The 23702-nt window shown below is 47.9% G+C and overlaps 1 long non-coding RNA gene across 1 annotated transcript in view; it reads left to right on the forward strand.

Annotated features, from left to right (window-relative positions):
- Positions 1 to 23702, forward strand: part of LOC137305325 (uncharacterized) — an 88479-nt gene that overhangs the window by 39127 nt on the left and 25650 nt on the right. Inside the window, exon 2 of the long non-coding RNA XR_010958702.1 lies at positions 13915 to 14148. This is a non-coding gene — a long non-coding RNA (uncharacterized lncRNA). The remainder of the gene's footprint in view (positions 1 to 13914; positions 14149 to 23702) is intronic.

The raw sequence follows: 23702 nt of genomic DNA on the forward strand, positions 1-23702 counted from the left end.
GATATTCCGTTATGTTAAGGCCCCTATCTAAATATAGGTTGTTAAACCCCAGCCACCATTTTTTAAGCTAGATTGGAGTTCCCAGTTGACACATTAATTGCATGATGTTAAACTATGGATATATTAGACAGATAGCAGCGGTGACAAAGATACTTGCAATATAATCACAGGGAAGAGGCATCGACTGAAACTTTGATTAAATCAAATTCTACATAAAAGCAATTCCATGTTCAAATGCAGAAACCTTTTCACTTTCACGATTTACCCATCCCAGATGAGAACAATATCAGTATTTTGCATGTCAGAGAGAGCTGGATGAGGTCAGTGGAATGGAGTACAGCCTCCAGGGAGTGTACAGTTCTCCTGGCAGTACAATGTTGTTTGGGGGGAATGTTGTTTTTTCTCTCATTCCAGTAAACAAAACAAGACCTAGCTCACAGAGAGAGAGGAGAGGATGGTGGGATAGAGAGAGAGGGTGAGAGAGAGAAGGAAGTTGGAGCTTGGAATAGATCATAGAATCATAGAATCATACAGCACAGAAGGAGGCCATATGGCCCATCGTGCCTGTGCTGGCTCTTTGAAAGAGCTATCCAATTAGTCCCACACCCCCTGCTCTTTCCCCAATGCCCTGCAATTTTTTCGCCTTTCAAGTGTTTATCCAATTCCCTTTTGAAAATTATTATTGAATTTGTTTCCACCGTCCTCTCAGGCAGCGCATTCCAGATCATAATAACTCGCTGCCTACATTCAGGGAGAGACTGAGTAGGAGAAGGATAGTCCTTGGCTCAGTGGGAGCATTCCTGTCTCTGAGTCAGAAGGTTCAGGGTTCAAACTCTGCTCCCGACAGTCCCAGTGAGCGGAGACCGGAGCTCCAGACAGCCCCGATGGGCGGAGACCAGAGCTCCAGACACTCCCAGTGAGCGGAGACCGGAGCTCCAGACAGCCCCGATGGGCGGAGACCAGAGCTCCAGACACTCCCAATGAGCGGAGACCGGAGCTCCAGACACTTCCGATGAGCGGAGACCGGAGCTCCAGACACTCCCGATGAGCGGAGACCGGAGCTCCAGATACTCCCGATGACCGGAGCTCCAGACACTCCCGATGAGCGGAGACCGGAGCTCCAGACGCTCCCGATGGGCGGAGACCGGAGCTCCAGACGCTCCTGATGGGCGGAGACCGGAGCTCCAGACGCTCCCGATGGGCGGAGACCGGAGCTCCAGACGCTCCCGATGGGCGGAGACTGAATTCGGCTCTGAATTCTAGGTTGATTTTTGTGTCTGGTGGGTGTGAGTGGCCCCTCCTCATCATATGAGTTGTGGGAGCCCATGAAACCCTCCCACCATATGGGACTAAACCCCCTATTGGCTGGCATAGAGATGGTTACGGCCATGGAAGGAGCATTCACTTCACGGCCTAATAGCCTGTGACTCCTTCCACTACTTCAACAACAACAACAACAATTTGCATTTATATAGCGCCTTTAACGTAGTAAAACGTCCCAAGGCGCTTCACAGGAACGATAATCAAACAAAATTTGACATCGAGCTACAGAAGGAGATATTAGGACAGGTGACCAAAAGCTTGGTCAAAGAGGTAGGTTTTAAGGAGCATCTTAAAGGAGGAGAGAGAGGCGGAGAGGTTTAGGGAGGGAATTCCAGAGCTCAGGGCCCAGGCAGCTGAAGGCACGGCCGCCAATGGTGGAGGCGAAGGAAATCGGGGATGCGGAAAAGGCGAGAATTGGAGGAACACAGAGATCTCGGAGGGTTGTAGGACTGGAGGAGGTTACAGAGATAGGGAGGGGCGAGGCCATGGAGGCAATTGAACACAAAGGATAAGAATTTTACATTCGAGGCGTTCCCAGACCATACTATTTAACAAGGGAAGAATGTGACGATACAAAAATAATGACAGGGAACGTTACGCCAAGGCAAATAAAGAAATGGCATAAAATGGTTGATATTTGGTCACTTTGAAGCATTTCTTCACACAAAGGGGAGTGGAAATCTGGAACTCTCTCCCCCCAATAAGCTGTTAAGACTGGGGATCAATTGAAAATTTCAAAACTGAGATCAATAGATTTTTGTTTGGTAAGGGTATTAAGGGTTGTGAAACAAAGGCAGATAGATGGAGTCAAGCTACAGATCAGCCATGATCTAACTGAATGACGGAACAGGCTCGAGGGGCTGAATGGCCTCCTCCTGTTCCTATTTTCCTCTGTCCATGTTTGCCCTGAGTTATTCATTGCAGTCACACGATCATCAAAATTGGGGAACTACTCAAGTTGTGATGGAAACACATCGTGGAACCAAGATTTTTTGCAAACGGCAATTTTGAGCTTGCAGGCCACAGGTTGTTGACAACACAAGGCGTCAATCAGCTGCTCGAGCCCACGACGAACCAGCACTCACGTGGTGCCTCACGGACTGGCCCAAAGTAAAATGAAATAAGAGATGAACTCATCCATCTCTCTTGCTTTCATCCCAGCTTCCTGATCTGCTGACAACAAGGGTCCCATTCACTTGGTTAATTCACTGGTTGCCCTTTGCTTCTCGCCCTCTCTACGCTTCTTAATTGGATATTCCCAACAAAAAAAAAAACCTCATGATTTCAAAAACTGACTCAACTCAAACATCCGTGGGAGTAAATTAGATTCTTAAAGGTCACGTGATCACATTTTCCACTTTTTCCGATTCAAACACAAACGGTAATCCTATTTTAAAGAAAACATATTTTTTTGGACCAATCGGTTAAATGATCACTGGAGGTTTGGGGGAGTAAGGTGCTAATTAATTTATGTGAATCACCCATGATTTATTTTCCAACTCTCAGTTTTCACCCCTCATCTGAAGACTCTCTGACTCCTCTCAGTGGCTACCAGTGCTCTCAGGTATCCCACCCAACTGACCATGGGTGAACCTGAACAATAAGCATCAACTGACACTGATCTCCACCTCATGTCTATGAAAGTGCACTTTTCATTACTGGTTACTGGATAGTGAGTAGGATGTTTGCTTTCTCCTCTACCCTCTTAACTGTTGCCCTAGCTGAAGTCAGCTAACTCATCACAGAAAGGGAAATCGAACCTGAGATCTTCCTGGTGATTGGGGAGAATGTCCTTGCACCCTGCCTTGGAAACAGAACCTGTTCCAGCATCAACCATAAGAAGAACATAAGAAATAGGAGCAGGAGTAGGCCATTCGGCCCCTCGAGCCTGCTCCGCCATTCGATAAGATCATGGCTGATCTGATCCTAACCTCAAATCTAAATTCATGTCCAATTTCCTGCCCGCTCCCCGTAACCCCTAATTCCCTTTACTTCTAGGAAACTGTCTATTTCTGTTTTAAATTTATTTAATGATGTAGCTTCCTGGGGCAGCAAATTCCACAGACCTACCACCCTCTGAGTGAAGAAGTTTCTCCTCATCTCAGTTTTGAAAGAGCAGCCCCTTATTCTAAGATTATGCCTCCTAGTTCTAGTTTCACCCATCCTTGGGAATATCCTTACCGCATCCACCCGATCAAGCCCCTTCACAATCTTATATGTTTCAATAAGATCGCCTCTCATTCTTCTGAACTCCAATGAGTAGAGTCCCAATCTACTCAACCTCTCCTCATATGTCCGCCCCCTCTCGCCAATTGATGATGCACCAACCAATCCTCCCCCCCCCGGTGGACCTCAGATTTGAATCATTTGAGTTTGTATTACTGCCTCTCCCCCTCGCTCCCCTCCTTTAAGACCATCCTTAAAACCTACCTCTTTGACCGAGCATTTGGTCACCCTGTCCTAACATCTCCCTCTTTACTTCTGTGTCAGTTTTTGTCTGGTTACGCTCCTGTTAAGGATCCTTGGATCGTTTTCCTAACTCAGAGGCACTCGATAAATGTAAGATGTTGCTGTATTAATTCGAATGCTTGACCCTGAAAATCAGCTGACTGGGTCAAAGGGTGAGTGAGTGGAGCAGTAGCTGCATAATATGCTAATTTGCTCGATCGATGAATAATTCATGGGTATTATAGAAGGAGCTATTCAGTAGCCTATTGTAAAAGATGCTAATTGAACAGCCAGTATACATTTGCCATTAAGTTGGGTATTAAGTTATCATTGGTGTTCCTGAGAGATTAATTCCTGTTATTGCCTGAGACAGTTTCCTTAATAAATATCTATTTAGGGAAGAATACTTCTATTGATTTTGTAGTTTTGGTTTTGGACCCTCAAAACTGACTCCCTAAAACCCACAACAAACATTCCCAGTGACATCCCCCCGACACTGCAGCTTTTCAAACTGGATTCTCAGGGCTTTCTGCACATCTGTTTTGTTCTAAAATATCACACCACTGTTTCCCTTTGGACAGCAGACTCAGGGTAGTAATTGGTCAGGCAGAAAACGGAGGGCCAAAATGAACAATTTCACAGAGCTGTGGCCTGAGTCCCAAGGACACCTCAAAAAAAGGCCGATGCCATATTGGCCTCAGACAATTTTCAGGCATCTGGTCCAGCTGCCTAAGAGACTCATTAGACCCCTTGCCTATGCTAATGAGGGGGCAAATGGAATACTGGCCTTTATATCTAGAGGACTAGAGTACAAGAGGGCAGACGTTATGCTGCCGCGATACAAAACCCTGGTTAGACCGCACCTGGAGTACTGTGAGCAGTTCTGGGCACCGCACCTTCGGAAGGACATATTGGCCTTGGAGGGAGTGCAGCGTAGGTTTACTAGAATGATACCCGGACTTCAAGGGTTAAGTTACGAGGAGAGATTACACAAATTGGGGTTGTAGTCTCTGGAGTTTCGAAGGTTAAGGGGTGATCTGATCGAAGTTTATAAGATATTAAGGGGAACAGATAGGGTGGATAGAGAGAAACTATTTCCGCTGGTTGGGGATTCTAGGAGTAGGGGGCACAGTCTAAAAATTAGAGCCAGACCTTTCAGGAGCGAGATTAGAAAACATTTCTACACACAAAGGGTGGTAGAAGTTTGGAACTCTTTTCCGCAAATGGCAATTGATACTAGCTCAATTGCTAATTTTAAATGTGAGATAGATAGCTTTTTGGCAACCAAAGGTATTAGGGGATATGGGCCAAAGGCAGGTATATGGAGTTAGATCACAGATCAGCCATGATCTTATCAAATGGCGGAGCAGGCACGAGGGGCTGAATGGCCTACTCCTGTTCCTATGTTCCTTCCTATGTTCCTATGTAACCCTCATCTGCGCCTTGTTACCTCCGGACTCGACTGTTCCAATGCTCTCCTGGCCAGCCTTCCACCTTCCACCCTCCATAAACTTGAGCCTTGATGTCCATATCCCAACTCACTCCAAGTCCCATTCACCCTTCACCCCCTGTACTCGCTGACCTATCTTGGCTCCCGGTCCTGCAATGCTTCGATTTTTAAAATTCTCATCCTTGTTTACAAATCCCTCCATGGCCCTCACACCCTCCCTATCTCTGCAACCTCCTCCAGCCCAACAACCCTTCGAGAACTCTGCGTTCCTCCAATTCTGGCCTCTTGCGCATCCCCGATTTTCATCGCCCCGCCATTGGCGGCCGTGCCTTCAGCTGCCTGGGCCCTAAGCTCTGGAATTCCCTCCCTAAACCTCTCCCCCTCTCTCTCCTCCTTTAAGACGCTCCTTAAAACCTACCTCTTTGACTAAGCTGTTGGTCACCTGTCCTAATATCTCCTTATGTGACTCGGTGTCAAATTCTGTTTGATAATCGCTCCTGTGAAGCGCCTTGGGGCGATTTACAACGTTAAAGGCGCTATATAAATGCAAGTAGTTGCTGTTGTGCTGAGTTAGCTGGCCATAGCTGAGTGCAGTTAGCCCCAGCACCCCACTGTTGAATAGCCTGTTGACGGTAATCTATGGAGACAGGCCCCCTGGTGTGGAGCTCTAATGTGTAGCGTTATCTCATACCCCGTTCACATCTAGCAAAACTCCATGTTGGCAATAGAGCCTCACAGTTTCTGTCCTTTGATGTTTCTAATCCCAATTCCCTGCCCCTTTCTCTCTTTCCCACTCTGTATAACCGCAGTGTTATTTATAGTCTATGATATATTAACATCGATATGGAAAATGTTTTAAAAATTGTCCATTTGCGTGCACTTCCTGTCTACAAAGCCTTACTTCCTGTTGTCATATTTTTGTCACAATTTTGTGTCAACTTTTTTCCATTATAAATATGGACAAAGGAATTTATAATGGGAAACGCCTATGTAAACTTGTCACGCTGCAATTACACCTTCCTGCCCACGGTGTTGTTTCAGTTTTGCATCTCCCATCTCCTCAGCCTGCTCTCTAGTGAAACTCCTCTGCTCCAGTCATCTCTACTTCTCTGCTTCCCAAATTCCCCAAAGTTTTGCTATTTAACTGTACGTCTTTTGGATGAGACGTTAAACTGAGGCCCCGTCTGTCCTCTCAGGTGGACGTAAAAGATCCCAATGGCACTATGCAAGGAAGAGCAGAGGAGTTCTCCCCTGGGCCCTGGGCCAATATTTATCTCTCAACCAACATCACTAGAACAGATGATCTGGTCATTATCTCATTACTGTTTGTGGGATCTTGCTGTGCACAAATTGGCTGCCAGGTTCCCTCCATTATAACAGTGACTACACTTCAAAAGTACTTCATTGGCTGTAAAGCGCTTTGGCACATCCTGAGGTCGTGAAAGGCGCTATATAAATGCAAGTTCTTTCTTTATGTTATAATATGACAAAGGATTATATGAAAATAAGGACAGAATGTACAACTTTAAAATGGGCACTGAGTTATATCAGCACTCCCCGGTCCAATTATTCCCCACCTTCTAACTCAAATTCACCTGAAGATTAGACGTGGTCTTGACTCCCTCTGTGCAACACCATGGCAGATTGACAAGTAAATAATTTTCTTTCAGTGCTTTTGTTTATTGGTTGGAAAAGGTTGGAGTTGGGACAGAAAAGAACTGTTTGACTGACAGTCAAGAATCATCCAATCAGGTAATGAAGAATCCGTTTGCTTTCCAATTGGCCGTGGGAAGGCGAGGCACCGTGAGAATGGACATGTTGGGCGACCAATGCGGGGAGCATGGGGGCGGGAGGAGGTCATGTGATGAAACCTTCGGGAATACATCCCGCCAGAGTTGGCAACCCCTGGCTGAGGTAACGTCACCTGAATCCCCTGATGGATTACAGTCTTTCCTTCACTTCCAGGTGCCCGTTGTTCTCTGTGGACGTGATATAGGGAAGCTTCTCTGTATTCAGACCACTCTGCAAGGTTTCAAAGAATTTTAATTGACTGAACATGGCTAAGGGAGGGGCAGGACTGGCAGCTCAATGTTCCAGGGTACAGATGCTATAGGAAAGATAGAGCAGGAGGTAAGAGAGGAGGGGGAGTTGCGTTCTTGATTAGGGAGAACATCACGGCAGTAGTGAGAGGGGATATATCCGAGGGTTCGCCCACTGAGTCCATATGGGTAGAACTGAAAAATAAGAAGGGAGAGATCACTTTGATAGGATTGTACTACAGACCCCCAAATAGTCAACGGGAAATTGAGGAGCAAATATGTAAGGAGATTACAGACAGCTGCAAGAAAAATAGGGTGGTAATAGTAGGGGACTTTAACTTTCCCAACATTGACTGGGACAGCCATAGCATTAGGGGCTTGGATGGAGAGAAATTTGTTGAGTGTATTCAGGAGGAATTTCTCATTCAGTATGTGGATGGCCCGACTAGAGAGGGGGCAAAACTTGACCTCCTCTTGGGAAATAAGGAAGGGCAGGTGACAGAAGTGTTAGTGAGGGATCACTTTGGGACCAGTGATCATAATTCCATTAGTTTTAAGATAGCTATGGAGAAGGATAGGTCTGGCCCAAAAGTTAAAATTCTAAATTGGGGAAAGGCCAATTTTGATGGTATTAGACAGGAACTTTCAGAAGTAGATTGGGAGAGTCTGTTGGCAGGCAAAGGGACGTCTGGTAAGTGGGAGGCTTTCAAAAGTGTGTTAACCAGGGTTCAGTGTAAGCACATTCCTTATAAAGTGAAGGGCAAGGCTGGTAAAAGTAGGGAACCTTGGATGACTCGGGAGATTGAGGCACTAGTCAAAAATAAGAAGGAGGCATATGACATGCATAGGCAGCTGGGATCAAGTGGATCCCTTGAAGAGTATAGAGATTGCCGGAGTAGAGTTAAGAGAGAAATCAGGAGGGCAAAAAGGGGATATGAGATTGCTTTGGCAGATCAGGCAAAGGTGAATCCAAAGAGCTTCTACAAATACATAAAGGGCAAAAGGGTAACTAGGGAGAGAGTAGGGCCTCTTAAGGATCAACAAGGTCATCTATGTGCGGAACCACAAGAGATGGGTGAGATCCTGAATGAATATTTCACATCGGTATTTACGGTTGAGAAAGGCATGGATGTTAGGGAACTTGGGGAAATAAATAGTGATGTCTTGAGGAGTGTACATATTACAGAGAGGGAGGTGCTGGAAGTCTTAACGCGCATCAAGGTAGATAAATCTCCGGGACCTGATGAAATGTATCCCAGGACGTTATGGGAGGTTAGGGAGGAAATTGCGGGTCCCCTAGCAGAGATATTTGAATCATCCACCGCTACAGGTGAGGTGCCTGAAGATTGGAGGGTAGCAAATGTTGTGCCTTTGTTTAAGAAGGGCGGCAGGGAAAAGCCTGGGAACTACAGACCAGTGAGCCTGACATCTGTAGTGGGTAAGTTGTTAGAGGGTATTCTGAGGGACAGAATCTACAGGCATTTGGAGAGGCAGGGACTAATTAGGAACAGTCAGCATGGTTTTGTGAGAGGAAAATCATGTCTCACGAATTTGATTGAGTTTTTTGAAGGGGTAACCAAGAAGATAGATGAGGGCTGTGCAGTAGACGTGGTCTACATGGACTTCAGCAAAGCATTTGACAAGGTACCGCATGGTAGGTTGTTACATAAGGTTAAATCTCATGGGATCCAAGGTGAGGTAGCCAATTGGATACAAAATTGGCTTGACGACAGAAGACAGAGGGTGGTTGTCGAGGGTTGTTTTTCAAACTGGATGCCTGTGTCCAGCGGTGTGCCTCAGGGATCGGTGCTGGGTCCGCTGTTATTTGTTATTTATATTAATGATTTGGATGAGAATTTAGGAGGCATGGTTAGTAAGTTTGCAGATGACACCAAGATTGGTGGCATTGTGGACAGTGAAGAAGGTTATCTAGGATTGCAACGGGATCTTGATAAATTGGGCCAGTGGGCCGATGAATGGCAGATGGAGTTTAATTTAGATAAATGTGAGGTGATGCATTTTGGTAGATCGAATCGGGCCAGGACCTACTCCGTTAATGGTAGGGCGTTGGGGAGAGTTATAGAACAAAGAGATCTAGGAGTACAGATTCATAGCTCCTTGAAAGTGGAGTCACAGGTGGATAGGGTGGTGAAGAAGGCATTCAGCATGCTTGGTTTCATTGGTCAGAACATTGAATGCAGGAGTTGGGATGTCTTGTTGAAGTTGTACAGGGCATTGGTGAGGCCACACTTGGAGTACTGTGTACAGTTCTGGTCACCCTATTATAGAAAGGATATTATTAAACTAGAAAGAGTGCAGAAAAGATTTACTAGGATGCTACCGGGACTTGATGGTTTGACTTACAGGGAGAGGTTAGACAGACTGGGACTTTATTCCCTGGAGAGTAGGAGGTTAAGGGGTGATCTTATAGAAGTCTATAAAATAATGAGGGGCATAGATAAGGTCGATAGTCAAAATCTTTTCCCAAAGGTAGGGGAGTCTATAACGAGGGGGCACAGATTTAAGGTGAGAGGGGAGAGATACAAAAGGATCCAGAGGGGCAATTTTTTCACTCAAAGGGTGGTGAGTATCTGGAACGAGCTGCCAGAGGCAGTAGTAGAGGCGGGTACAATTTTGTCTTTTAAAAAGCATTTGGACAGTTACATGGGGAAGATGGGTATCGAGGGATATGGGCCAAGTGCAGGCAATTGGGACTAGCTTAGTGGTATAAACTGGGCGACATGGACATGTTGGGCCGAAGGGCCTGTTTCCATGTTGTAACTTCTATGATTCTATGATTCTATGAAGTCACCTTCCCCTCACCCCCACTCCCTCCCTTATCAGGCCATCATTGGGGAATATCCATGAAAGACCTCATTTTCTGCACCCTGGCACCACCAGTGAGTTCAGCTCAGCAAGAGATGGCACTGCAACCATGGCAGGGATTCAGAGAACACACGGGCCCTGTCTCGCTCTGCCCCTCTGTCTCTGGCAGATGGTTGGACTGGAGAGTGAATAGGAGAGGAGCTGGAGGGGAAGCGGTGCGAGGCCTTTCTTGTAAATCCTTTTTCTCCAAGTTTTTCTCTGCCTTGTGTCTGCCTGTCCTTCCCATTCCATTCATTCAAGATTTTGTTCCTTGGCTGTCTTTTAAAATGAAGGATTTTGGAATAAAATAGTTCCCCTCCCCCCCCCCCCCACCCTTAAAGGGGCTTGATTTTATGATGAAAGTTCGACCGGCAAAAATGACACGGACACTCCTGGATCTTTCCCTTTAAACTAAAAGTATTATGGACTGTCCAACGTCTGAATTAATGCACCATGTGACATGAAGAAAGAAAAGAAAGAGCCTGCATTTATATAGCGACTTTCACAACCTCAGGACGTCCCAAAGCACCTTACAGCCAATGAGGTACTTTTTGAAGTGTAGCCACTGTTGTAATGTAGGAAACGCAGCAGCCAATTTGCGCACAGCAAGATTCCACAAACAGCAGTGTGATAATGACCAGATAATCTGTTTTAGTGATGTTGGTTTAGGGATGAATATTGTCCCAGGACACAACCATGGTACAAAACCATGGCGACCAGAAGGCCCAAGGTTAAGCCGAGTAAATGATTACAGTCTGGATGCTGCTGATGCCCTCAGCTTGGGAAAATCAGCCAGGATTCTGATTCCCAGTTACCGCTGCTGGAAAATATGCAGTGGGGGCAGTTCTGACTTTTGGCGATGGTGTCGGTTTGTCCCTCCGTTAAAACCCGATTTTTGGGTCCATTGAAGCCAATCCTGCTCCTCCCGGCCCACAAGGAACCCTAAAATTACATTTTCCACACTTACCTGCCTGGGCCTCTTGTGACCCACACTCCCCCTCCCGGCAGGTCTGGCTTGTGGGTGTGAAGCCGTCGTTCCCCCCTCTCTCCTGCTCAGGCCTCCGACGAATATTGTGGTCTGAGTCCTGACAACATCATCGGACCCGATCTGCGTATTTAAGGGCGGGTTAATGTCGGGTCACGGTGGGAGGGGAACAGGATCAGAGGGGGATAAATCACCACCCTCATTTTAACTACCGCCTGGCTTCCGTCAGGCGGGGAAGGTGGGGAAAGAGTTAATATCAGGGCCTAAGAAACTGTATCTAACACCTCTCACTGGGACTAACAGCAAGGAGACTGTTCCATTGAAAAGCAGCTCAGCATCACCTGGACTGTAACTGGTAGCTGTCCTATAATTTTATAAGCATGACCTCCCTGCTCCAGATAACAGTTTAATTGTCCTCCTCCCCTGTCCCATGTCCTGTGATCTGTATCTGACATGAGTTACTGCACAGCAGGGACCCACATGATCTCCCAGCAAGTGGCGGGGGTGTAAACGTGACCTCCAGTGTGCTAATTAGCCAGAGGTTAATCAGAATAGTTTTGGTGCTGTCAATGGGCCTTTGCTCTTTTGTCAAGGGATTTAATGTCCCTTTTACAGTCAGCCCAAATGAGAAGTATATACATCATTTTAAAAGTCCTGTCAGGCATCCCCTCCCACTGGATACCCTACTTTGTGACTCTCCTTAAACTGAGATATTAATGATATCCCATCTTACGTAAACCATCGAAGTTCCAGTATAGGGGAGGAAGCTATTTGTCCTAAGCCGCCAATAGAAAGAAAGACTTGCATTTATATAGCGCCTTTCATGACCTCAGGACATCCCAAAGCGCTTTGCAACCAATGAAGTACCTTTTGAAGTGTAGTCACTTTTGTAATGTAGGGAAACATAGCAGCCAATTTGTGCACAGCAAGATCCCACAAACAGCAATGAAATAATGACCAGATCATTTGTTTTAGGTATTGGTTGAGGGATAAATATTGGCCCAGGACACCGGAGAGAACTCCCCTGCTTTTCTTCGAAATAGTGGCTGTGGGATCTTTTACACCCGCCTGAGAGGGCAGACAGGGACTGAGTTTTAACGTCTCATCCGAAAGACGGCATCTCCGACAGTGCGGCACTCCCTTAGTACTGATCCTCCCACAGTGCAGCGCTCCCTCAGTACTGGTGAATGGTTGTTTCTCAGACTGGAGGGAGGTGTACAGTGGGGTTCCCCAGGGATCGGTACTGGGACTGCTGCTTTTCTTGAAATATATTAATTGGGTGTACAGGGCACAACTTCCAAATTTGCAGATGACACAAAATTTGGCAGTGAGGATAGTGATGGACTTCAAGAGGATATAGGCAGGATGGTAAAATGGGGGGACACGTGGCAGATGAAATTTAACGCAGAAAAATGCAAAGTGATACATTTCGGTAGGAAGAACGAGGAGAGGCAATATAAACTAGAGGGCACAATTCTAAAAGGGGTGCAGGAATAGAGAGATCTGGGGGTGTATGTGCACAAATCGTTAAAGGTGGCAGGGCAGGTTGAGAAAGCGGTTAAAAAAGCATACGGGATCCTGGGCTTTATAAATAGAGGCATAGAGTACAAAAGCAAGGAAGTCATGATGAACCTTTATAAAACACTGGTTCGACCACAACTGGAGTATTGTGTCCAATTCTGGGAACCACACCTTAGAGAATGATTCCAGGGATAGACTGGAGAAGCTGGGATTGTTCTCCTTAGAACAGAGATGGTTGCGAGGAGATTTGATAGAGGTATTCAAAATCATGAAGGGTCTGGACAGAGTAGATAGAGAGAAATTGTTCCCATTGGCGGAAGGGTCAAGAACCAGAGGACATAGATTTAAGGTGATTGACAAAAGAACCAAAGGTGACATGAGGAAAAAACGTTTTTATGCAGTGAGTGGTCATGATCTGGAATGCACTGCAAGGGCAGGTGGTGGAGGGAGATTCATTCATGGCTTCCAAAACGGAACTGGATAAGTACTTGAAAGGAAAAAATTTGCAGGGCTATGGGGATAGGGTGGGGGAGTGGGACTAGTTGGATTGCTCTTGCATAGAGCCGGCACGGACTTGATGGGCTGAATGGCCTCCTTCCGTGCTGTAATCTTTCTATGACTCTATGATTCTACTGCACTGGGAGTACAGGCTATGAAGGTCCCAGATTCAGGTCCTGGTCCTTGCTGGGTTAGTTGATCCTTGCCAGCAAAGAAGAGCGATGCAACAAACAGGCCTCAGCCAGGATTCCTGACCCCGATTGCCATCCAGTGACCCCTGCTGGAGAGAGCGCCTTGCTTGTGACGCCCTCCACAGTTGACTAGTCTCCTGCCACTCACTGTCAAGAGTGATGAATGAAGAATGGGTTGTTGCCGAGTGACACAAGGAGAGAAGCAGAGGAAACCTCTATAGACGGAGCCCTTTCTCCGCCATTGGTGTTGTGATTCTGGAAAATTGCGCACTGCACCCATAGAATAATGGAGTGCTTCAGCTGCCTGGGCCCTAAGCTCTGGAATTCCCTCCCTAAACCTCTCCGCCTCTCTCTCCTCCTTTAAGACGCTCCTTAAAACCTACCTCTTTGACCAAGCACCTGTCCTAATATCTCCTTATGTGGCTGAGTGCTAAATTTTTGTCTGATTACCCTCCTGTGAAGCGCCTTGGGCCGTTTTACTACGTTAAAGACGCTATATAAATGCAAGTTGTAGTAGTGGTTGTTGTTGTTGTTGTTGTTGTTGTTGTTGTTGAGTAACTACAACCTCGGAATTTCTCCCTCTTTCATTTGCAGGCTGCACCAATCCAGTGTCGTGCATGAGCAAGGGAACATTTATCCGCTTTTCTTCCTGCCCAGCTCCTGTGCTCCAAGTGGCCATTCGTGTGCTGACCTCAACAAACTGGCTATTCAACCACGGTGGGCCTACCACAGCCGATCCTTTCCCCACCTGCGCTGTCCAGTAAGGAATACAGTCCCCACCACTTACAGTTGGTGCGATCGAGATTTGCCCGCTGTTCGCATTGGGTGGTGTGTATGAATCTATGTTGTTTGTTTAGAACCCTGACTGGAATAGTTGGACCTCAGTGAGTATTCCAAAGAGTAGCTTTTAAAGCCCATTAATCGCCCCCGTCACTGACTATATCTCAACTATCCCGTACTAAGCAGAGCTATCGAGTGTCAGCCGTGGCTCCATGGGTATCTCTCTCGCCTCTGAGTCATGTAGCTTGTGGGTTCAAGTCCCACTCCAGAGACTTGAGCACATAATCCAGGCCAACACTCCCAGTGCCGGTACTGAGGGAGTGCTGCACTGTCGGAGGTGCCGTCTTGCAGATGAGATGTTAAACCGCGGCCCCGTCTGCCCCTCTCAGGTGGACGTAAAAGATCCCATGGTGCTATTTCGAAGAAGAGCAGGGGAGTTCTGGCCGATGTTTATCCCTCAACCAACATCACTAAAGAACAGATTATCTAGTCATTGCTGTTTGTGGGATCTTGCTGTGTGCAAATTGGCTGCCGCATTTCCTACATTACAACAGTGACTACATTTTAAAAAGCGCTTTAGGACGTCCAACGGTTGTAAAAGGTATTTTAGAGATACAAGTTCTTCTCCTTGTACATGGGGGGCGTTGCTGGGACTGAGTGCTCTATAATTTTGACTCATTCATACTTTTCTCGAGCGCACGGTGCACCATAATTATTGTATAAAAGTTCTGTGCAATTCTCACACTGACGGCACATGGCAACGAGCCGTGAACTCGTCACTCGTGTTTCTGTACTGACCCTGTCCGCAGAGATGAGTCAAACTCGGCCAGCTTCTCTTCAGCTGAACTCCCCCCTCGTGGCTCCATTCCTGAATCATCCGGCGAGCTTATTCCAGAAGTAATAACACCCTGAACGAGGCGTGAAATGCTCACCAGATACCTGTTCCTGCCCGAGAATAGCTGGCGTACTTAACACGCTGTAAGAGGCTACTTTGGAATTGGCAAATAACGGCCCAGCAGCCCCTGCGCTCGCTGACCTACATCGGCTCCCAATCCACCGACACCTCGAATTTAAAATTCTCATCCTCGTGTTCAAATCCCTCCATGGCCCTCGCCCCCTCCCTATCTCTGTAACCCCCTCCAGCCCTACAACCCTCCGGGATCTCTGCGCTCCTCCAATTCCGGCCTCTTGCACATCCCTGATTTTAATCGCTCCACCATTGGCGGCCGTGCCTTCAGCTGCCTGGGCCCAAAGCTCTGGAATTCCCTCCCTAAACCTCTCCGCCTCTCTCTCCTCCTTTAAGACGCTCCTTAAAACCTACCTCTTTGACCGAGCTTTTGATCACCTGTCCTAATATCTCCTTATGTGGCTCGGTGTCAAATTCTGTTTGATAATCGTTCCTGTGAAGCACCTTGGGACGTTTTACTACGTTAAAGGCGCTATATAAATGCAAGTAGTTGTTTATCGAGAGATGAGGCGCAGTTCATTACAGGAAGATTTTATTCGATAAATATCACTGTATTTTTGGGAGGGGTGCGGGTTTTAAAACGTTTGGGCTGGCCACATTTAAGCCTTTAATGATTTTTTTAAAAAAAGAGCCTTATTTTTATAAGCTACAAATTCAGCAACTGAGCTCTCCCCCCGACCCCCGCCCCCCCCGAGAGGTAATTGGTTTTATTACCAGGGTTTTTAATTAAAAACTTGTCAACAGGCCCTCAATAAAAAAGAAGGAATACTTTTCAGGCAACCTTTCATGAGCCGCGTATTTCAATTAGGGTGACACGGTGACCTTGTGACCTTTCGATAGATGATTAAAGCGACCCAGAGCTGGTGGGGGGAAGGGGCGTCTGAGGCTGGTTCCGACCACAGGGCCTCAATTGTTCATTGTCCACACAATCGGCCCGCTCACACTGCCCGATTGTTCCAGGCCCGATTACCCAGGGTGCGTTCCGTCAGCCCTTCATTTCACAGGACATTATTAAGCTCGAACTGCTGCGTATGGTTCACTTCGAGGGTTCTCTCCCCAACCCGCCCCCCCCACTCCGTAAGAGACACTGTGGCTTTTGTTTCGCCTCCTCGGCTTCTGTATTAGTGTGAAAATTGAAACCAAATTCCCTTTAAGCCCCCTCCCCTCCGCCCGCCTCTGCCCGTCCCTCAAATATCTCTGGGCGATGAACATCACGGCTTCCGGCATTGAGAGATTTCGGGCTCGCGAGATGGATTTTAATTTTATTGGTGTTGTGAATTTTAGCCACCTCAAAATGGTGACAGTGTGTAGGCCTCATCTGTCGGTAGGTGATTAAGCCGCCCTGCCAGCCAGGCTTTTCTTAAGCCCTCTTCCTCCTCCATCCCCGGTTCAGACTCTGGGCAGCACGTCCTGCGTTTAAGCAACAGAGAGAGACACACACACACACACACACGCACGGAGCCTTTGAGTCTCGGCTGACGGTGAGCTGGCTGAGTTCAGGATAATCGAGCTCCAACCTGGCCCGGTCGTAGACGCTCGAGCAGGAATTAATTCAGGCTTTACTGTAGCCTTCTATTTCCCAATCCTTCAGGGACAAGGAACAGGAGATTGAGATTTGAAGGGGGTGCGGAGGGGTAGCAGTGCTGAAAAATTCCTACCTTCCCCCACCTCTCCGGGAACATTACAAGCAAAAGAGGAAACAATGGCACCCCCACCTACTTGAAAATCTAAGTCACAGCTGCTTAGTTGACTCATTTTGTTGACTCAGACGTGGACCTGAGCTACCTTGAAGTCCCTTATATGATTCCTGGTCGATGCTGAGGTGGATGTAAAAGATCCCACAACACTATTGGAAGAAGAGCAGGGGAGTTCTCCCCAGGGTCCTGGGGCCAATATTTATCCCTCAACCAACATCACTTTAAAAAAACAGATGATCTGGTCATTGGCAGTGTCCTAGGCCCAACCATCTTCAGCTGCTTCATCAATGACCGTCCCTCCATCAGAATGGTCCACGTCTGAGTCAACAAAATGAGTCATCGAAGGTCAGAAATGGGGATGACTGCACAGTGTTCAGTTCCATTCGCAACCCCTCAGATAACGAAGCAGTCCGAGCCCGCATGCAGCAAGACCTGGACAACATCCAGGCTTGGGCTCATAAGTGGCAAGTAACATTCGCGCCAGACAAGTGCCAGGCAATGACCATCTCCAACAAGAGAGAGTCTAACCACCTCCCCTTGACATTCAACGGCATTACCATCGCCGAATCCCCCACCATCAACATCCTGGGGGTCACCATTGACCAGAAACTTAACTGGACCAGCCATATAAATACTGTGGCTACAAGAGCAGGTCAGAGGCTGAGTATTCTGCGGCGAGTGACTCACCTCCTGACTCCCCAAAGCCTTTCCACCATCTACAAGGCACAAGTCAGGAGTGTGATGGAATACTCTCCACTTGCCTGGATGAGTGCAGCTCCAACAACACTCAAGAATCTCGAAACCATCCAGGGCAAAGTAGCCCGCTTGATTGGCACCCCATCCACCACCCCAAACATTCACTCCCTTCACCACTGGCGCACTGTGGCTGCAGTGTGTACCATCCACAGGATGCAATGCAGCAACTCGCCAAGGCTTCTTCGACAGCACCTCCCAAACCCGCGACCTCTACCACCTAGAAGGACAAGAGCAGCAGGCACGTGGGAACAACACCACCTGCACGTTCCCCTCCAAGTCACACACCATCCCGACTTGGAAATATATCGCCGTTCCTTCATTGTCGCTGGGTCAAAATCCTGGAACTCCCTTCCTAACAGCACTGTGGGAGAACCGTCACCACACGGACTGCAGCGGTTCAAGAAGGCGGCTCACCACCACCTTCTCAAGGGCAATTAGGGATGGGCAATAAATGCCGGCCTCACCAGCGACGCCCACATCCCATGACCGAATATCACATTGCTGTTTATGGGATCTTGCTGTGCGCAAATTTGTTGCCTTGTTTCCTACGTTGCAACAGTGACTACGCTTCAAAAAGTACTTCATTGGCTGTAAAGTGCTTTGGGACGTCCTGAGGTCGTGAAAGGCGCTATATAAATGCAAGTTCTTTATTTGTGAGGGTGTGAGTGGGAGGGGCTCTAACCCAGGTACAGTAAATGTAACCCCGATGCAGCAAGGGGTCGCCGATCTGAGGTTGGAAACTAAAATAAGCAAACAAAAACTTCATGCGGCGGGGCGGGCCCGGCAAGTTAGTTATCCTTGTGGTTTGGTTATCCCAGTGAGGTGTGACCTCCTCTACCGACGGGCAGTGGAGTTACTGGTTATAATAGTCAACCAGTTCACATAACTACAAGAGCTCACCTGCCGGGGATGCCAACTTTTTCCGGATTCAACATCAAACACAGGGCAGGATCAGCAATAAAGAAAAAAAGAAAGGACTTGCATTTATATAGCGCCTTTCACAGCCTCAGGATGTCCCAAAGCTCTTCACAGCCAATGAAGTACATTTTGAAGTGTAGTCACTGTTGTAATGTAGGAAACGCAGCAGCCAATTTGCACACAGCAAGATCCCACAAACAGCAATGTGATGATGACCAGATAATCTGTTTTAGTGATGTTGTTTGAAGGATAAATATTAGGCCAGGACACCGGGGAGAACTCCCCTGCTCGCCTTCGAAATAACGGCCATGGGATCTTTTACGTCCACCTGGGAGAGCAGGCGTGGGCCTCGGTTTAACGTCTCATCCCAAAGACGGCACCTCCGACAGTGCTGCACTCCCTCAGTACTGACCCGGGAGGCCTGAGGAAATCCAGCCCTTTAATTTCTGGTGTTATCCTCTCTTCCCTTGAAGGTACTGAGTGACGCTGGGGTCTCAGCCAAACTCTGGCACCTCGACCAAGTGTTGGCAGGTTCGAGGTGGGGCATCACATCCCTCGCCCATGTCCCGACACTGGAAGTCACTGGACAGTGGATCAGGAGCAGGAACACTGGCTTATCTTAAACTCCCCTAGCCCCGGGGCGATAGAATAGATGTGTTTATTATGAACGGGTGGGAAGGGGAGATAGAAGTAGACTGTTTCCAGTGGGTGAGGGGTCCAGAACGAGCGCCCACAGATGTTAGATTAAATGTAAGAGATTTAGAACAGAGGGCAGGAGAAACTTCTTCACACAGAGAGTTCTTCACATTAAGAGCTCGTCCCCCTCCTTGGACTAAGTCTCCAATGAACAGTTCCCACATCTCTATATAAAAATCTGATGTCCAGTGCATGTCCCAGTATGCTTCAGAAGTCTCACTTCAAAGTATTTTTTTTAAAAAAAGAGACAGAAAGACAGTAATTTCCTGGTGTTTTTTCTGACCTCGATCCCATTGTTGGGGATTTACAAGCAGCCGCCAATCTACAGAAACAATCAGCACCTGCTTAACTTCAGGATGTGCCTCTATAGAGCCTTTCCCCGCTGGTGGTGCCCGAGCAGTGGTCTCAAACGCGAGAGGCCATTTTAAACACAGCTTCTTCTGAGCATTGAATCATCGTGACCGTGCTCTAGATCCCAGACTGTCCAAGAGCAATGCCATGGGGGGGGGGGTTTAGTCAGCTGGTCATGCTCCACAAGGGAGTCTTCATGAGAATGTAGCAATCGTCTTTCCTCCCCATTGCCTTTAAGGGGCCGTTTTTAAATGTAATCGTTTAAAAAATCTTCAGGCAAAGTCAAAATTAAACTCTTGCTGTTAATAATTCTATGGTGATCGAACTCCTGCTGTGGATATTAGGATAACAGAAAGGATTGTTTTACAAAGATTGGAAGAATAAAGAGGACAGTCCCATCTCTCCATGGCGATCGGACCACCCTCCAACGGGCAACCCATCGTCTCCAGTGATTGGAAATTATCAGCGAGGTTTGGGCACCAATCTCTCGGCCCAATCACGTGCATCCCCAAAGTTACAAAGGGTCAGGTAACCAACCAGAGGTCAATAATCGGAGAGCCAGATCCACACTTCCCATTGTGTCTAAAATGAAGAGAGAAACATGAAGAGAGTGCAGCAGGTCGAGTATCAGAGATTGAGAACGCCTTTCCTTTGTAAAGCTATTTTGCAAAGCACTTTGTGAAGGATGCTCCTTTACTGATCTGGTGGGGCATTTTTCCCCATCAGTTTTCTCTCCTCCTTTCCTGACTCTGGCTGGGATACTGTTCTACAGCCACTGGAAACCCTCCGATATCTCACTCAAATGCCCATGCTTCACGTGTGAGCTCGGCGAGGATTATTAGGCTGTTCAACTGTAGGGGGATCACGGTCAAGCCTGATGCTTTCAACTGATGTGCCTCAAAACGCACACGCGTGTGAGCGCACACACCAGACACACTTACAGTGACTGGATAGTGTTCAGGACGATTATCGTAGAATCATAGAATGATACAGCACAGAAGGAGGCCGTTCAGCCCATCGTGCCTGTGCCGACTGTTTGAAAGAGCTATCCAATTAGTCCCACTCCCTCTGCTCTTTCCCCATAACCTCGTGTCCCTTTTCTCCAATTCCCTTTTGAAAGTTATTATTGAATCTGCTTCCACCGCCCTTTCAGGCAGCGCATTCCAGATCAGAACAACTCGCTGTGTAAAAAAAATTCTCCTCATCTCCCCTCTGGTTCTTTTGCCAATTATCTTAAATCTGTGTCCTCTGGTTACCGACCCTCCTGCCACTGGAAACAGTTTCTCCTTATTTACTCCATCAAAACCTGTCATAATTTTGAAACCTCTATTAAATCTCCCCTTAACCTTCTCTGCACTAAAGGAGAACAGTCCCAGCTTCTCCAGTCTCTCCACATCACTGAAGTCCCTCGTCCCCTGGTACCATTCTAGTAAATCTCCTCTGCACCGTCTCCATGTCCAGGCTGATTTTCCCTCCCCTCCCTAGTCCCCAGTGACACAGAGGCCAAGTCCCAGCGCTCCCAGCTGGGATCAGCTAATTCAACATTAAAGTTAGGCCCTTTTAGTTCGTGGGACTTCGCACCACATCACAAGGCCTTGAGCTGGCGGGTGAGGGAAGCCTGAAAGGGCCTTTTATTAAACCTACAATATGCGTGATTTTACTGTCATTTGATTAAAGGGCCAGATGACGTCATAGGCAATCTGAGCAAAGCCTGGGTGATAAACGCTGAGATAAAAGAACAGTCTTTGTTTTTTTGGGACTAAAACAGAAAATGCCGGAGAAGCTCAGCAAGTCAGGCAGCATCGGCGGAGAAAGAAACGGAGTTAACGTTTCAGGTCGGAGACCTGTCGTCAGAATTGTTTTTTCAGTCCTCTTTTTTTCATCTCTCACATTTCTCTGATTGAAGTGTTTGACGGTACAGTGAACAGCTGAGTAGTGTAAATCCAGGCTCGAGTGGAGCAACACAGGCCCAACGCAGGCACATGTGACGAGACGTCAGCCAATCGCACACTTCAATGGCAGTCAAGAGTTCTTGTTGCTGTCTGAGCTGGGAAGTGGGGCGAACATGTCCAGAGCTGCAAGGGGATGGGAAGGAAAATAACACAAGAGGATGAAAAGAAGGTTGGAGTGGGACAGGAATAATTGAGATTCCTCGTCTACTGTACTGCAGATTGAGGATTAAAGGGAATGAGAGAGAGTGAGAGAGACAGAGAGTGAGAGCGTGAGGGTGAGTGAGTGTAAGAGTGAGTGAGTGAGAGAGAATGAATGAGAGAAAGACTTGCGTTTATATAGCACCTTTCACAATCTCAGGATGTCCCAAAGCGCTTTACAGCCAATTAAGTACTTTTGAAGTGTAGTCACTGTTGTAATGTAGGAAACACAACAGCTAATTTCTGCACAGCAAGATCCCAGAAACAGCAATGAGATAATGACCAGATAATCTGTTTTAGTGATGTTGGTTGAGGGATAAATATTGGCCCCAGGACACCGGGGAGAACTCCCCCTGCTCTTCTTTGAAATAGTGGCCATGGGATCTTTTACATCCACCTGAGAGGGCAGACGGGGCCTCGGTTTAACATCTCATCCCAAGAGACAGAGGGGTAGAAATGAGAAAAGGCGTGTTAGCAACAGGTAATATAAAAATAGTTGCAAATTGCTGGAGGATCTGTTATTACCGTTGTGAAGGCTTCCCATCACTGGAACTGCTGTGAACCTCAGAACCCCGTGCGATTGCACGATCCTCGTCTCACCCTGTGCAATTGCACGAGCCTCGTGTCACCCCGTGCGATTGCACGATCCTCGTGTCACCCCGTGCGATTGCACGATCCTCGTGTCACCCCGTGCGATTGCACGATCCTCGTGTCACCCCGTGCGATTGCACGATCCTCGTGTCACTCCGTGCGATTGCACGATCCTCGTGTCACCCCGTGCGATTGCACGATCCTCGTGTCACTCTGTGTGATTGCACGATCCTTGTGTCACTCCGTGCGATTGCACGATCCTCATGTCACCCCGTGCGATTGCACGATCCTCGTGTCACCCTGTACCACCCTGGGTTTCTGCTCCTGATCACTATCTCCTGACCCCTGCTGGACAGGGAGAAAATTGAAAGATGCAACAAGACGGTTGCTTGTTTTCAGCAGTGTGAGAGGCCCCAGTAAAAACTCCATGTTCTTATTTACCACATCAAGTAGGGAGTTGGCACAGATGCCACTGAGTCAGTTACACCAGCGAGGACAGGGGCGGCTGGGAGGAGCTCTTCCTCGCTGATGGACTGAGACATCCAGCCAGTCTCAACTACCCCCAGACTAACAATGCAACGCAACGCTGCCATCCAGTGGCAAAGATCTGGATTAACTCTTCCCGATAAAACAGTCACTCAAACACGTGCACAGACAGACACGCGCACAGACAGACACGCGCACAGACAGACACGCGCACAGACAGACACGCGCACAGACAGACACGCGCACAGACAGACACGCGCACAGACAGACACGCGCACAGACAGACACACACACAGACAGACACATGCATAGACAGACACGTATAGACAGACACGCACACAGACAGACACGCGCACAGACAGACACGCGCACAGACAGACACGCGCACAGACAGACACGCGCACAGACAGACACGCGCACAGACAGACACGCGCACAGACAGACACGCGCACAGACAGACACGCGCACAGACAGACACGCGCACAGACAGACACGCACACAGACAGACACATGCATAGACAGACACGTATAGACAGACACGCACACAGACAGACACGCGCACAGACAGACACGCGCACAGACAGACACGCGCACAGACAGACACGCGCACAGACAGACACGCGCACAGACAGACACGCGCACAGACAGACACGCACACAGACAGACACATGCATAGACAGACACGTATAGACAGACACGCGCACAGACAGACACGTATAGACAGACACGCACACAGACAGACACGCGCACAGACAGACACGCGCACAGACAGACACGCGCACAGACAGACACGCGCACAGACAGACACGCGCACAGACAGACACGCGCACAGACAGACACGCGCACAGACAGACACATGCATAGACAGACACGTGCACAGACAGACACGCGCACAGACAGACACGCGCACAGACAGACACGCGCACAGACAGACATATGCATAGACAGACACGCGCACAGACAGACACGCACACAGACAGACACATGCAT

Source organism: Heptranchias perlo, chromosome 40 (assembly GCF_035084215.1).
Source record: "Heptranchias perlo isolate sHepPer1 chromosome 40, sHepPer1.hap1, whole genome shotgun sequence".
NCBI classification, from domain to species: domain Eukaryota; kingdom Metazoa; phylum Chordata; class Chondrichthyes; order Hexanchiformes; family Hexanchidae; genus Heptranchias; species Heptranchias perlo.